Here is a 16,065-nt window from a genome sequence, read left to right as displayed (position 1 = left end):
AAAAAGTGTACAGCGCCAGCAGACAATGAATTTTCAGCACTAAATAAACGAAACTTCATTAACAGCTAAAGTAAACGTTTCCAATGTAAATTTCCACCTTTATATAGTGTAAAAAGACATCCTGAAGCCTGGGCAGTCATTAATTTGATTGTCCAATATTTCCCTTATGAGATAATGCCTCTCATAGCAAATGTGTACAGTGCGAGCTGAAAATGCATTTACAGCACTAAAAAAACAAACTTTTATAACAGCTAAACCAAACGTTTCCAATGTAAATTTCCACCTTTATATAGTGTAAAAAGACATCCTGAAGCCTGGGCAGTCATTAATTTGATTGTCCAATATTTCCCTTATGAGATAATGCCTCTCATAGCAAATGTGTACAGCGCGAGCTGAAAATGCATTTACAGCACTAAAAAACCAAACTTTTATAACAGCTAAACCAAACGTTTCCAATATAAATTTCCACCTTTATATAGTGTAGAAAGGCATCCTGAAGCCTGGAAAGTCATTAATTTGATTGTCCAGTATTTCCTTCATGAGATATTGCAACACTTAGAAAAAGTGTACAGCGCCAGCAGACAATGAATTTTCAGCACTAAAAAAACGAAACTTCATTAACAGCTAAACCAAACGTTTCCAATGTAAATTTCCACATTTATAGAGTGTAAAAAGGCATCCTGAAGCCTGGGAAGTCATTAATTTGATTGTCCAGTATTTCCCTTATGAGATAATGCCTCACATAGCAAATGTGTACAGTGCGAGCTGAAAATGCATTTACAGCACTAAAAAAACAAACTTTTATAACAGCTAAACCAAACGTTTCCAATGTAAATTTCCACCTTTATATAGTGTAGAAAGGCATCCTGAAGCCTGGAAAGTCATTAATTTGATTGTCCAGTATTTCCTTCATGAGATATTGCAACACTTAGAAAAAGTGTACAGCGCCAGCAGACAATGAATTTTCAGCACTAAATAAACGAAACTTCATTAACAGCTAAAGTAAACGTTTCCAATGTAAATTTCCACCTTTATATAGTGTAAAAAGACATCCTGAAGCCTGGGCAGTCATTAATTTGATTGTCCAATATTTCCCTTATGAGATAATGCCTCTCATAGCAAATGTGTACAGTGCGAGCTGAAAATGCATTTACAGCACTAAAAAAACAAACTTTTATAACAGCTAAACCAAACGTTTCCAATGTAAATTTCCACCTTTATATAGTGTAAAAAGACATCCTGAAGCCTGGGCAGTCATTAATTTGATTGTCCAATATTTCCCTTATGAGATAATGCCTCTCATAGCAAATGTGTACAGCGCGAGCTGAAAATGCATTTTCAGCACTAAAAAACCAAACTTTTATAACAGCTAAACTAAACGTTTCCAATGTAAATTTCCACCTTTATATAGTGTAAAAAGACATCCTGAAGCCTGGGCAGTCATTAATTTGATTGTCCAATATTTCCCTTATGAGATAATGCCTCTCATAGCAAATGTGTACAGCGCGAGCTGAAAATGCATTTACAGCACTAAAAAAACAAACTTTTATAACAGCTAAACCAAACGTTTCCAATGTAAATTTCCACCTTTATATAGTGTAAAAAGACATCCTGAAGCCTGGGCAGTCATTAATTTGATTGTCCAGTATTTCCCTTATGAGATAATGCCTCACATAGCAAATGTGGACAGTGCGAGCTGAAAATGCATTTTCAGCACTAAAAAAACCAAACTTTTATAACAGCTAAACCAAACGTTTCCAATGTAAATTTCCACCTTTATATAGTGTAAAAAGACATCCTGAAGCCTGGGCAGTCATTAATTTGATTGTCCAATATTTCCCTTATGAGATAATGTCTCTCATAGCAAATGTGTACAGTGCGAGCTGAAAATGCATTTACAGCACTAAAAAAACAAACTTTTATAACAGCTAAACCAAACGTTTCCAATGTAAATTTCCACCTTTATATAGTGTAAAAAGACATCCTGAAGCCTGGGCAGTCATTAATTTGATTGTCCAATATTTCCCTTATGAGATAATGCCTCTCATAGCAAATGTGTACAGCGCGAGCTGAAAATGCATTTACAGCACTAAAAAACCAAACTTTTATAACAGCTAAACCAAACGTTTCCAATGTAAATTTCCACCTTTATATAGTGTAGAAAGGCATCCTGAAGCCTGGAAAGTCATTAATTTGATTGTCCAGTATTTCCTTCATGAGATATTGCAACACTTAGAAAAAGTGTACAGCGCCAGCAGACAATGAATTTTCAGCACTAAAAAAACGAAACTTCATTAACAGCTAAACCAAACGTTTCCAATGTAAATTTCCACATTTATAGAGTGTAAAAAGGCATCCTGAAGCCTGGGCAGTCATTAATTTGATTGTCCAGTATTTCCCTTATGAGATAATGCCTCACATAGCAAATGTGTACAGTGCGAGCTGAAAATGCATTTTCAGCACTAAAAAACCAAACTTTTATAACAGCTAAACCAAACGTTTCCAATGTAAATTTCCACCTTTATATAGTGTAAAAAGACATCCTGAAGCCTGGGCAGTCATTAATTTGATTGTCCAGTATTTCCCTTATGAGATAATGCCTCACATAGCAAATGTGTACAGCGCCAGCAGACAATGAATTTTCAGCACTAAAAAAACGAAACTTCATTAACAGCTAAACTAAACGTTTCCAATGTAAATTTCCACCCTTATATAGTGTAAAAAGACATCCTGAAGCCTGGGCAGTCATTAATTTGATTGTCCAATATTTCCCTTATGAGATAATGCCTCTCATAGCAAATGTGTACAGTGCGAGCTGAAAATGCATTTACAGCACTAAAAAAACAAACTTTTATAACAGCTAAACCAAATGTTTCCAATGTAAATTTCCACCTTTATATAGTGTAAAAAGACATCCTGAAGCCTGGGCAGTCATTAATTTGATTGTCCAATATTTCCCTTATGAGATAATGCCTCTCATAGCAAATGTGTACAGCGCGAGCTGAAAATGCATTTACAGCACTAAAAAACCAAACTTTTATAACAGCTAAACCAAACGTTTCCAATGTAAATTTCCACCTTTATATAGTGTAGAAAGGCATCCTGAAGCCTGGAAAGTCATTAATTTGATTGTCCAGTATTTCCTTCATGAGATATTGCAACACTTAGAAAAAGTGTACAGCGCCAGCAGACAATGAATTTTCAGCACTAAAAAAACGAAACTTCATTAACAGCTAAACCAAAAGTTTCCAATGTAAATTTCCACATTTATAGAGTGTAAAAAGGCATCCTGAAGCCTGGGAAGTCATTAATTTGATTGTCCAGTATTTCCCTTATGAGATAATGCCTCACATAGCAAATGTGTACAGTGCGAGCTGAAAATGCATTTACAGCACTAAAAAAACAAACTTTTATAACAGCTAAACCAAACGTTTCCAATGTAAATTTCCACCTTTATATAGTGTAGAAAGGCATCCTGAAGCCTGGAAAGTCATTAATTTGATTGTCCAGTATTTCCTTCATGAGATATTGCAACACTTAGAAAAAGTGTACAGCGCCAGCAGACAATGAATTTTCAGCACTAAATAAACGAAACTTCATTAACAGCTAAAGTAAACGTTTCCAATGTAAATTTCCACCTTTATATAGTGTAAAAAGACATCCTGAAGCCTGGGCAGTCATTAATTTGATTGTCCAATATTTCCCTTATGAGATAATGCCTCTCATAGCAAATGTGTACAGTGCGAGCTGAAAATGCATTTACAGCACTAAAAAAACAAACTTTTATAACAGCTAAACCAAACGTTTCCAATGTAAATTTCCACCTTTATATAGTGTAAAAAGACATCCTGAAGCCTGGGCAGTCATTAATTTGATTGTCCAATATTTCCCTTATGAGATAATGCCTCTCATAGCAAATGTGTACAGCGCGAGCTGAAAATGCATTTACAGCACTAAAAAACCAAACTTTTATAACAGCTAAACCAAACGTTTCCAATATAAATTTCCACCTTTATATAGTGTAGAAAGGCATCCTGAAGCCTGGAAAGTCATTAATTTGATTGTCCAGTATTTCCTTCATGAGATATTGCAACACTTAGAAAAAGTGTACAGCGCCAGCAGACAATGAATTTTCAGCACTAAAAAAACGAAACTTCATTAACAGCTAAACCAAACGTTTCCAATGTAAATTTCCACATTTATAGAGTGTAAAAAGGCATCCTGAAGCCTGGGAAGTCATTAATTTGATTGTCCAGTATTTCCCTTATGAGATAATGCCTCACATAGCAAATGTGTACAGTGCGAGCTGAAAATGCATTTACAGCACTAAAAAAACAAACTTTTATAACAGCTAAACCAAACGTTTCCAATGTAAATTTCCACCTTTATATAGTGTAGAAAGGCATCCTGAAGCCTGGAAAGTCATTAATTTGATTGTCCAGTATTTCCTTCATGAGATATTGCAACACTTAGAAAAAGTGTACAGCGCCAGCAGACAATGAATTTTCAGCACTAAATAAACGAAACTTCATTAACAGCTAAAGTAAACGTTTCCAATGTAAATTTCCACCTTTATATAGTGTAAAAAGACATCCTGAAGCCTGGGCAGTCATTAATTTGATTGTCCAATATTTCCCTTATGAGATAATGCCTCTCATAGCAAATGTGTACAGTGCGAGCTGAAAATGCATTTACAGCACTAAAAAAACAAACTTTTATAACAGCTAAACCAAACGTTTCCAATGTAAATTTCCACCTTTATATAGTGTAAAAAGACATCCTGAAGCCTGGGCAGTCATTAATTTGATTGTCCAATATTTCCCTTATGAGATAATGCCTCTCATAGCAAATGTGTACAGCGCGAGCTGAAAATGCATTTTCAGCACTAAAAAACCAAACTTTTATAACAGCTAAACCAAACGTTTCCAATGTAAATTTCCACCTTTATATAGTGTAAAAAGACATCCTGAAGCCTGGGCAGTCATTAATTTGATTGTCCAGTATTTCCCTTATGAGATAATGCCTCACATAGCAAATGTGTACAGCGCCAGCAGACAATGAATTTTCAGCACTAAAAAAACGAAACTTCATTAACAGCTAAACTAAACGTTTCCAATGTAAATTTCCACCCTTATATAGTGTAAAAAGACATCCTGAAGCCTGGGCAGTCATTAATTTGATTGTCCAATATTTCCCTTATGAGATAATGCCTCTCATAGCAAATGTGTACAGTGCGAGCTGAAAATGCATTTACAGCACTAAAAAAACAAACTTTTATAACAGCTAAACCAAATGTTTCCAATGTAAATTTCCACCTTTATATAGTGTAAAAAGACATCCTGAAGCCTGGGCAGTCATTAATTTGATTGTCCAATATTTCCCTTATGAGATAATGCCTCTCATAGCAAATGTGTACAGCGCGAGCTGAAAATGCATTTACAGCACTAAAAAACCAAACTTTTATAACAGCTAAACCAAACGTTTCCAATGTAAATTTCCACCTTTATATAGTGTAGAAAGGCATCCTGAAGCCTGGAAAGTCATTAATTTGATTGTCCAGTATTTCCTTCATGAGATATTGCAACACTTAGAAAAAGTGTACAGCGCCAGCAGACAATGAATTTTCAGCACTAAAAAAACGAAACTTCATTAACAGCTAAACCAAACGTTTCCAATGTAAATTTCCACATTTATAGAGTGTAAAAAGGCATCCTGAAGCCTGGGAAGTCATTAATTTGATTGTCCAGTATTTCCCTTATGAGATAATGCCTCACATAGCAAATGTGTACAGTGCGAGCTGAAAATGCATTTACAGCACTAAAAAAACAAACTTTTATAACAGCTAAACCAAACGTTTCCAATGTAAATTTCCACCTTTATATAGTGTAGAAAGGCATCCTGAAGCCTGGAAAGTCATTAATTTGATTGTCCAGTATTTCCTTCATGAGATATTGCAACACTTAGAAAAAGTGTACAGCGCCAGCAGACAATGAATTTTCAGCACTAAATAAACGAAACTTCATTAACAGCTAAAGTAAACGTTTCCAATGTAAATTTCCACCTTTATATAGTGTAAAAAGACATCCTGAAGCCTGGGCAGTCATTAATTTGATTGTCCAATATTTCCCTTATGAGATAATGCCTCTCATAGCAAATGTGTACAGTGCGAGCTGAAAATGCATTTACAGCACTAAAAAAACAAACTTTTATAACAGCTAAACCAAACGTTTCCAATGTAAATTTCCACCTTTATATAGTGTAAAAAGACATCCTGAAGCCTGGGCAGTCATTAATTTGATTGTCCAATATTTCCCTTATGAGATAATGCCTCTCATAGCAAATGTGTACAGCGCGAGCTGAAAATGCATTTACAGCACTAAAAAACCAAACTTTTATAACAGCTAAACCAAACGTTTCCAATATAAATTTCCACCTTTATATAGTGTAGAAAGGCATCCTGAAGCCTGGAAAGTCATTAATTTGATTGTCCAGTATTTCCTTCATGAGATATTGCAACACTTAGAAAAAGTGTACAGCGCCAGCAGACAATGAATTTTCAGCACTAAAAAAACGAAACTTCATTAACAGCTAAACCAAACGTTTCCAATGTAAATTTCCACATTTATAGAGTGTAAAAAGGCATCCTGAAGCCTGGGAAGTCATTAATTTGATTGTCCAGTATTTCCCTTATGAGATAATGCCTCACATAGCAAATGTGTACAGTGCGAGCTGAAAATGCATTTACAGCACTAAAAAAACAAACTTTTATAACAGCTAAACCAAACGTTTCCAATGTAAATTTCCACCTTTATATAGTGTAGAAAGGCATCCTGAAGCCTGGAAAGTCATTAATTTGATTGTCCAGTATTTCCTTCATGAGATATTGCAACACTTAGAAAAAGTGTACAGCGCCAGCAGACAATGAATTTTCAGCACTAAATAAACGAAACTTCATTAACAGCTAAAGTAAACGTTTCCAATGTAAATTTCCACCTTTATATAGTGTAAAAAGACATCCTGAAGCCTGGGCAGTCATTAATTTGATTGTCCAATATTTCCCTTATGAGATAATGCCTCTCATAGCAAATGTGTACAGCGCGAGCTGAAAATGCATTTACAGCACTAAAAAAACAAACTTTTATAACAGCTAAACCAAACGTTTCCAATGTAAATTTCCACCTTTATATAGTGTAAAAAGACATCCTGAAGCCTGGGCAGTCATTAATTTGATTGTCCAGTATTTCCCTTATGAGATAATGCCTCACATAGCAAATGTGGACAGTGCGAGCTGAAAATGCATTTTCAGCACTAAAAAAACCAAACTTTTATAACAGCTAAACCAAACGTTTCCAATGTAAATTTCCACCTTTATATAGTGTAAAAAGACATCCTGAAGCCTGGGCAGTCATTAATTTGATTGTCCAATATTTCCCTTATGAGATAATGCCTCTCATAGCAAATGTGTACAGTGCGAGCTGAAAATGCATTTACAGCACTAAAAAAACAAACTTTTATAACAGCTAAACCAAACGTTTCCAATGTAAATTTCCACCTTTATATAGTGTAAAAAGACATCCTGAAGCCTGGGCAGTCATTAATTTGATTGTCCAATATTTCCCTTATGAGATAATGCCTCTCATAGCAAATGTGTACAGCGCGAGCTGAAAATGCATTTACAGCACTAAAAAACCAAACTTTTATAACAGCTAAACCAAACGTTTCCAATGTAAATTTCCACCTTTATATAGTGTAGAAAGGCATCCTGAAGCCTGGAAAGTCATTAATTTGATTGTCCAGTATTTCCTTCATGAGATATTGCAACACTTAGAAAAAGTGTACAGCGCCAGCAGACAATGAATTTTCAGCACTAAAAAAACGAAACTTCTTTAACAGCTAAACCAAACGTTTCCAATGTAAATTTCCACATTTATAGAGTGTAAAAAGGCATCCTGAAGCCTGGGAAGTCATTAATTTGATTGTCCAGTATTTCCCTTATGAGATAATGCCTCACATAGCAAATGTGTACAGTGCGAGCTGAAAATGCATTTACAGCACTAAAAAAACAAACTTTTATAACAGCTAAACCAAACGTTTCCAATGTAAATTTCCACCTTTATATAGTGTAGAAAGGCATCCTGAAGCCTGGAAAGTCATTAATTTGATTGTCCAGTATTTCCTTCATGAGATATTGCAACACTTAGAAAAAGTGTACAGCGCCAGCAGACAATGAATTTTCAGCACTAAATAAACGAAACTTCATTAACAGCTAAAGTAAACGTTTCCAATGTAAATTTCCACCTTTATATAGTGTAAAAAGACATCCTGAAGCCTGGGCAGTCATTAATTTGATTGTCCAATATTTCCCTTATGAGATAATGCCTCTCATAGCAAATGTGTACAGTGCGAGCTGAAAATGCATTTACAGCACTAAAAAAACAAACTTTTATAACAGCTAAACCAAACGTTTCCAATGTAAATTTCCACCTTTATATAGTGTAAAAAGACATCCTGAAGCCTGGGCAGTCATTAATTTGATTGTCCAATATTTCCCTTATGAGATAATGCCTCTCATAGCAAATGTGTACAGCGCGAGCTGAAAATGCATTTACAGCACTAAAAAACCAAACTTTTATAACAGCTAAACCAAACGTTTCCAATATAAATTTCCACCTTTATATAGTGTAGAAAGGCATCCTGAAGCCTGGAAAGTCATTAATTTGATTGTCCAGTATTTCCTTCATGAGATATTGCAACACTTAGAAAAAGTGTACAGCGCCAGCAGACAATGAATTTTCAGCACTAAAAAAACGAAACTTCATTAACAGCTAAACCAAACGTTTCCAATGTAAATTTCCACATTTATAGAGTGTAAAAAGGCATCCTGAAGCCTGGGAAGTCATTAATTTGATTGTCCAGTATTTCCCTTATGAGATAATGCCTCACATAGCAAATGTGTACAGTGCGAGCTGAAAATGCATTTACAGCACTAAAAAAACAAACTTTTATAACAGCTAAACCAAACGTTTCCAATGTAAATTTCCACCTTTATATAGTGTAGAAAGGCATCCTGAAGCCTGGAAAGTCATTAATTTGATTGTCCAGTATTTCCTTCATGAGATATTGCAACTCTTAGAAAAAGTGTACAGCGCCAGCAGACAATGAATTTTCAGCACTAAATAAACGAAACTTCATTAACAGCTAAAGTAAACGTTTCCAATGTAAATTTCCACCTTTATATAGTGTAAAAAGACATCCTGAAGCCTGGGCAGTCATTAATTTGATTGTCCAATATTTCCCTTATGAGATAATGCCTCTCATAGCAAATGTGTACAGTGCGAGCTGAAAATGCATTTACAGCACTAAAAAAACAAACTTTTATAACAGCTAAACCAAACGTTTCCAATGTAAATTTCCACCTTTATATAGTGTAGAAAGGCATCCTGAAGCCTGGAAAGTCATTAATTTGATTGTCCAGTATTTCCTTCATGAGATATTGCAACATTTAGAAAAAGTGTACAGCGCCAGCAGACAATGAATTTTCAGCACTAAAAAAACGAAACTTCATTAACAGCTAAACTAAACGTTTCCAATGTAAATTTCCACCTTTATATAGTGTAAAAAGACATCCTGAAGCCCGGGCAGCCATTAATTTGATTGTCCAATATTTCCCTTATGAGATAATGCCTCTCATAGCAAATGTGTACAGCGCGAGCTGAAAATGCATTTACAGCACTAAAAAAACAAACTTTTATAACAGCTAAACCAAACGTTTCCAATGTAAATTTCCACCTTTATATAGTGTAAAAAGACATCCTGAAGCCTGCGCAGTCATTAATTTGATTGTCCAATATTTCCCTTATGAGATAATGCCTCTCATAGCAAATGTGTACAGCGCGAGCTGATATTGCATTTACAGCACTAAAAAAACAAACTTTTATAACAGCTAAACCAAACGTTTCCAATGTAAATTTCTACCTTTATATAGTGTAGAAAGGCATCCTGAAGCCTGGAAAGTCATTAATTTGATTGTCCAGTATTTCCTTCATGAGATATTGCAACACTTAGAAAAAGTGTACAGCGCCAGCAGACAATGAATTTTCAGCACTAAAAAAACGAAACTTCATTAACAGCTAAACCAAACGTTTCCAATGTAAATTTCCACATTTATAGAGTGTAAAAAGGCATCCTGAAGCCTGGGCAGTCATTAATTTGATTGTCCAATATTTCCCTTATGAGATAATGCCTCTCATAGCAAATGTGTACAGCGCGAGCTGAAAATGCATTTACAGCACTAATACCAAACTTTTATAACAGCTAAACCAAACGTTTCCAATGTAAATTTCCACCTTTATATAGTGTAGAAAGGCATCCTGAAGCCTGGAAAGTCATTAATTTGATTGTCCAGTATTTCCTTCATGAGATATTGCAACACTTAGAAAAAGTGTACAGCGCCAGCAGACAATGAATTTTCAGCACTAAAAAAACGAAACTTCATTAACAGCTAAACCAAACGTTTCCAATGTAAATTTCCACATTTATAGAGTGTAAAAAGGCATCCTGAAGCCTGGGAAGTCATTAATATGATTGTCCAGTATTTCCCTTATGAGATAATGCCTCACATAGCAAATGTGTACAGTGCGAGCTGAAAATGCATTTTCAGCACTAAAAAAACAAACTTTTATAACAGCTAAACTAAACGTTTCCAATGTAAATTTCCACCTTTATATAGTGTAAAAAGACATCCTGAAGCCTGGGCAGTCATTAATTTGATTGTCCAATATTTCCCTTATGAGATAATGCCTCTCATAGCAAATGTGTACAGCGCGAGCTGAAAATGCATTTACAGCACTAAAAAAACAAACTTTTATAACAGCTAAACTAAACGTTTCCGATGTAAATTTCCACCTTTATATAGTGTAAAAAGACATCCTGAAGCCTGGGCAGTCATTAATTTGATTGTCCAATATTTCCCTTATGAGATAATGCCTCTCATAGCAAATGTGTACAGCGCGAGCTGAAAATGCATTTACAGCACTAAAAACCCAAACTTTTATAACAGCTAAACCAAACGTTTCCAATGTAAATTTCCACCTTTATATAGTGTAGAAAGGCATCCTGAAGCCTGGAAAGTCATTAATTTGATTGTCCAGTATTTCCTTCATGAGATATTGCAACACTTAGAAAAAGTGTACAGCGCCAGCAGACAATGAATTTTCAGCACTAAAAAAACGAAACTTCATTAACAGCTGAACTAAACGTTTCCAATGTAAATGTCCACCTTTATATAGTGTAAAAAGACATCCTGAAGCCTGGGCAGTCATTAATTTGATTGTCCAATATTTCCCTTATGAGATAATGCCTCTCATAGCAAATGTGTACAGCGCGAGCTGAAAATGCATTTACAGCACTAAAAAACCAAACTTTTATAACAGCTAAACCAAACGTTTCCAATGTAAATTTCCACCTTTATATAGTGTAGAAAGGCATCCTGAAGCCTGGAAAGTCATTAATTTGATTGTCCAGTATTTCCTTCATGAGATATTGCAACACTTAGAAAAAGTGTACAGCGCCAGCAGACAATGAATTTTCAGCACTAAAAAAAACGAAACTTCATTAACAGCTAAACCAAACGTTTCCAATGTAAATTTCCACCTTTATATAGTGTAGAAAGGCATCCTGAAGCCTGGAAAGTCATTAATTTGATTGTCCAGTATTTCCTTCATGAGATATTGCAACACTTAGAAAAAGTGTACAGCGCCAGCAGACAATGAATTTTCAGCACTAAAAAAACGAAACTTCATTAACAGCTAAACCAAACGTTTCCAATGTAAATTTCCACATTTATAGAGTGTAAAAAGGCATCCTGAAGCCTGGGAAGTCATTAATTTGATTGTCCAGTATTTCCCTTATGAGATAATGCCTCACATAGCAAATGTGTACAGTGCGAGCTGAAAATGCATTTTCAGCACTAAAAAACCAAACTTTTATAACAGCTAAACCAAACGTTTCCAATGTAAATTTCCACCTTTATATAGTGTAAAAAGACATCCTGAAGCCTGGGCAGTCATTAATTTGATTGTCCAATATTTCCCTTATGAGATAATGCCTCTCATAGCAAATGTGTACAGCGCGAGCTGAAAATGCATTTACAGCACTAAAAAACCAAACTTTTATAACAGCTAAACCAAACGTTTCAATTGTAAATTTCCACCTTTATATAGTGTAGAAAGGCATCCTGAAGCCTGGAAAGTCATTAATTTGATTGTCCAGTATTTCCTTCATGAGATATTGCAACACTTAGAAAAAGTGTACAGCGCCAGCAGACAATGAATTTTCAGCACTAAAAAAACGAAACTTCATTAACAGCTAAACCAAACGTTTCCAATGTAAATTTCCACATTTATAGAGTGTAAAAAGGCATCCTGAAGCCTGGGCAGTCATTAATTTGATTGTCCAGTATTTCCCTTATGAGATAATGCCTCACATAGCAAATGTGTACAGTGCGAGCTGAAAATGCATTTTCAGCACTAAAAAACCAAACTTTTATAACAGCTAAACCAAACGTTTCCAATGTAAATTTCCACCTTTATATAGTGTAAAAAGACATCCTGAAGCCTGGGCAGTCATTAATTTGATTGTCCAGTATTTCCCTTATGAGATAATGCCTCACATAGCAAATGTGTACAGCGCCAGCAGACAATGAATTTTCAGCACTAAAAAAACGAAACTTCATTAACAGCTAAACTAAACGTTTCCAATGTAAATTTCCACCCTTATATAGTGTAAAAAGACATCCTGAAGCCTGGGCAGTCATTAATTTGATTGTCCAATATTTCCCTTATGAGATAATGCCTCTCATAGCAAATGTGTACAGTGCGAGCTGAAAATGCATTTACAGCACTAAAAAAACAAACTTTTATAACAGCTAAACCAAACGTTTCCAATGTAAATTTCCACCTTTATATAGTGTAAAAAGACATCCTGAAGCCTGGGCAGTCATTAATTTGATTGTCCAATATTTCCCTTATGAGATAATGCCTCTCATAGCAAATGTGTACAGCGCGAGCTGAAAATGCATTTACAGCACTAAAAAACCAAACTTTTATAACAGCTAAACCAAACGTTTCCAATGTAAATTTCCACCTTTATATAGTGTAGAAAGGCATCCTGAAGCCTGGAAAGTCATTAATTTGATTGTCCAGTATTTCCTTCATGAGATATTGCAACACTTAGAAAAAGTGTACAGCGCCAGCAGACAATGAATTTTCAGCACTAAAAAAACGAAACTTCAATAACAGCTAAACCAAACGTTTCCAATGTAAATTTCCACATTTATAGAGTGTAAAAAGGCATCCTGAAGCCTGGGAAGTCATTAATTTGATTGTCCAGTATTTCCCTTATGAGATAATGCCTCACATAGCAAATGTGTACAGTGCGAGCTGAAAATGCATTTACAGCACTAAAAAAACAAACTTTTATAACAGCTAAACCAAACGTTTCCAATGTAAATTTTCACCTTTATATAGTGTAGAAAGGCATCCTGAAGCCTGGAAAGTCATTAATTTGATTGTCCAGTATTTCCTTCATGAGATATTGCAACACTTAGAAAAAGTGTACAGCGCCAGCAGACAATGAATTTTCAGCACTAAATAAACGAAACTTCATTAACAGCTAAAGTAAACGTTTCCAATGTAAATTTCCACCTTTATATAGTGTAAAAAGACATCCTGAAGCCTGGGCAGTCATTAATTTGATTGTCCAATATTTCCCTTATGAGATAATGCCTCTCATAGCAAATGTGTACAGTGCGAGCTGAAAATGCATTTACAGCACTAAAAAAACAAACTTTTATAACAGCTAAACCAAACGTTTCCAATGTAAATTTTCACCTTTATATAGTGTAAAAAGACATCCTGAAGCCTGGGCAGTCATTAATTTGATTGTCCAATATTTCCCTTATGAGATAATGCCTCTCATAGCAAATGTGTACAGCGCGAGCTGAAAATGCATTTACAGCACTAAAAAACCAAACTTTTATAACAGCTAAACCAAACGTTTCCAATATAAATTTCCACCTTTATATAGTGTAGAAAGGCATCCTGAAGCCTGGAAAGTCATTAATTTGATTGTCCAGTATTTCCTTCATGAGATATTGCAACACTTAGAAAAAGTGTACAGCGCCAGCAGACAATGAATTTTCAGCACTAAAAAAACGAAACTTCATTAACAGCTAAACCAAACGTTTCCAATGTAAATTTCCACATTTATAGAGTGTAAAAAGGCATCCTGAAGCCTGGGAAGTCATTAATTTGATTGTCCAGTATTTCCCTTATGAGATAATGCCTCACATAGCAAATGTGTACAGTGCGAGCTGAAAATGCATTTACAGCACTAAAAAAACAAACTTTTATAACAGCTAAACCAAACGTTTCCAATGTAAATTTCCACCTTTATATAGTGTAGAAAGGCATCCTGAAGCCTGGAAAGTCATTAATTTGATTGTCCAGTATTTCCTTCATGAGATATTGCAACACTTAGAAAAAGTGTACAGCGCCAGCAGACAATGAATTTTCAGCACTAAATAAACGAAACTTCATTAACAGCTAAAGTAAACGTTTCCAATGTAAATTTCCACCTTTATATAGTGTAAAAAGACATCCTGAAGCCTGGGCAGTCATTAATTTGATTGTCCAATATTTCCCTTATGAGATAATGCCTCTCATAGCAAATGTGTACAGCGCGAGCTGAAAATGCATTTACAGCACTAAAAAAACAAACTTTTATAACAGCTAAACCAAACGTTTCCAATGTAAATTTCCACCTTTATATAGTGTAAAAAGACATCCTGAAGCCTGGGCAGTCATTAATTTGATTGTCCAGTATTTCCCTTATGAGATAATGCCTCACATAGCAAATGTGGACAGTGCGAGCTGAAAATGCATTTTCAGCACTAAAAAAACCAAACTTTTATAACAGCTAAACCAAACGTTTCCAATGTAAATTTCCACCTTTATATAGTGTAAAAAGACATCCTGAAGCCTGGGCAGTCATTAATTTGATTGTCCAATATTTCCCTTATGAGATAATGCCTCTCATAGCAAATGTGTACAGTGCGAGCTGAAAATGCATTTACAGCACTAAAAAAACAAACTTTTATAACAGCTAAACCAAACGTTTCCAATGTAAATTTCCACCTTTATATAGTGTAAAAAGACATCCTGAAGCCTGGGCAGTCATTAATTTGATTGTCCAATATTTCCCTTATGAGATAATGCCTCTCATAGCAAATGTGTACAGCGCGAGCTGAAAATGCATTTACAGCACTAAAAAACCAAACTTTTATAACAGCTAAACCAAACGTTTCCAATATAAATTTCCACCTTTATATAGTGTAGAAAGGCATCCTGAAGCCTGGAAAGTCATTAATTTGATTGTCCAGTATTTCCTTCATGAGATATTGCAACACTTAGAAAAAGTGTACAGCGCCAGCAGACAATGAATTTTCAGCACTAAAAAAACGAAACTTCATTAACAGCTAAACCAAACGTTTCCAATGTAAATTTCCACATTTATAGAGTGTAAAAAGGCATCCTGAAGCCTGGGAAGTCATTAATTTGATTGTCCAATATTTCCCTTATGAGATAATGCCTCTCATAGCAAATGTGTACAGCGCGAGCTGAAAATGCATTTACAGCACTAAAAAAACAAACTTTTATAACAGCTAAACCAAACGTTTCCAATGTATATTTCCACCTTTATATAGTGTAGAAAGGCATCCTGAAGCCTGGAAAGTCATTAATTTGATTGTCCAGTATTTCCTTCATGAGATATTGCAACACTTAGAAAAAGTGTACAGCGCCAGCAGACAATGAATTTTCAGCACTAAATAAACGAAACTTCATTAACAGCTAAAGTAAACGTTTCCAATGTAAATTTCCACCTTTATATAGTGTAAAAAGACATCCTGAAGCCTGGGCAGTCATTAATTTGATTGTCCAATATTTCCCTTATGAGATAATGCCTCTCATAGCAAATGTGTACAGTGCGAGCTGAAAATGCATTTAC

Source organism: Idiotropiscis lumnitzeri, unplaced genomic scaffold (genome assembly GCF_059441095.1).
Source record: "Idiotropiscis lumnitzeri isolate Australia: NSW breed Sydney's pygmy pipehorse unplaced genomic scaffold, RoL_Ilum_1.0 HiC_scaffold_36, whole genome shotgun sequence".
In the NCBI taxonomy this organism is placed as follows: Eukaryota; Metazoa; Chordata; class Actinopteri; order Syngnathiformes; family Syngnathidae; genus Idiotropiscis; species Idiotropiscis lumnitzeri.
Note: the sequence above shows the minus strand (reverse complement) of the source record.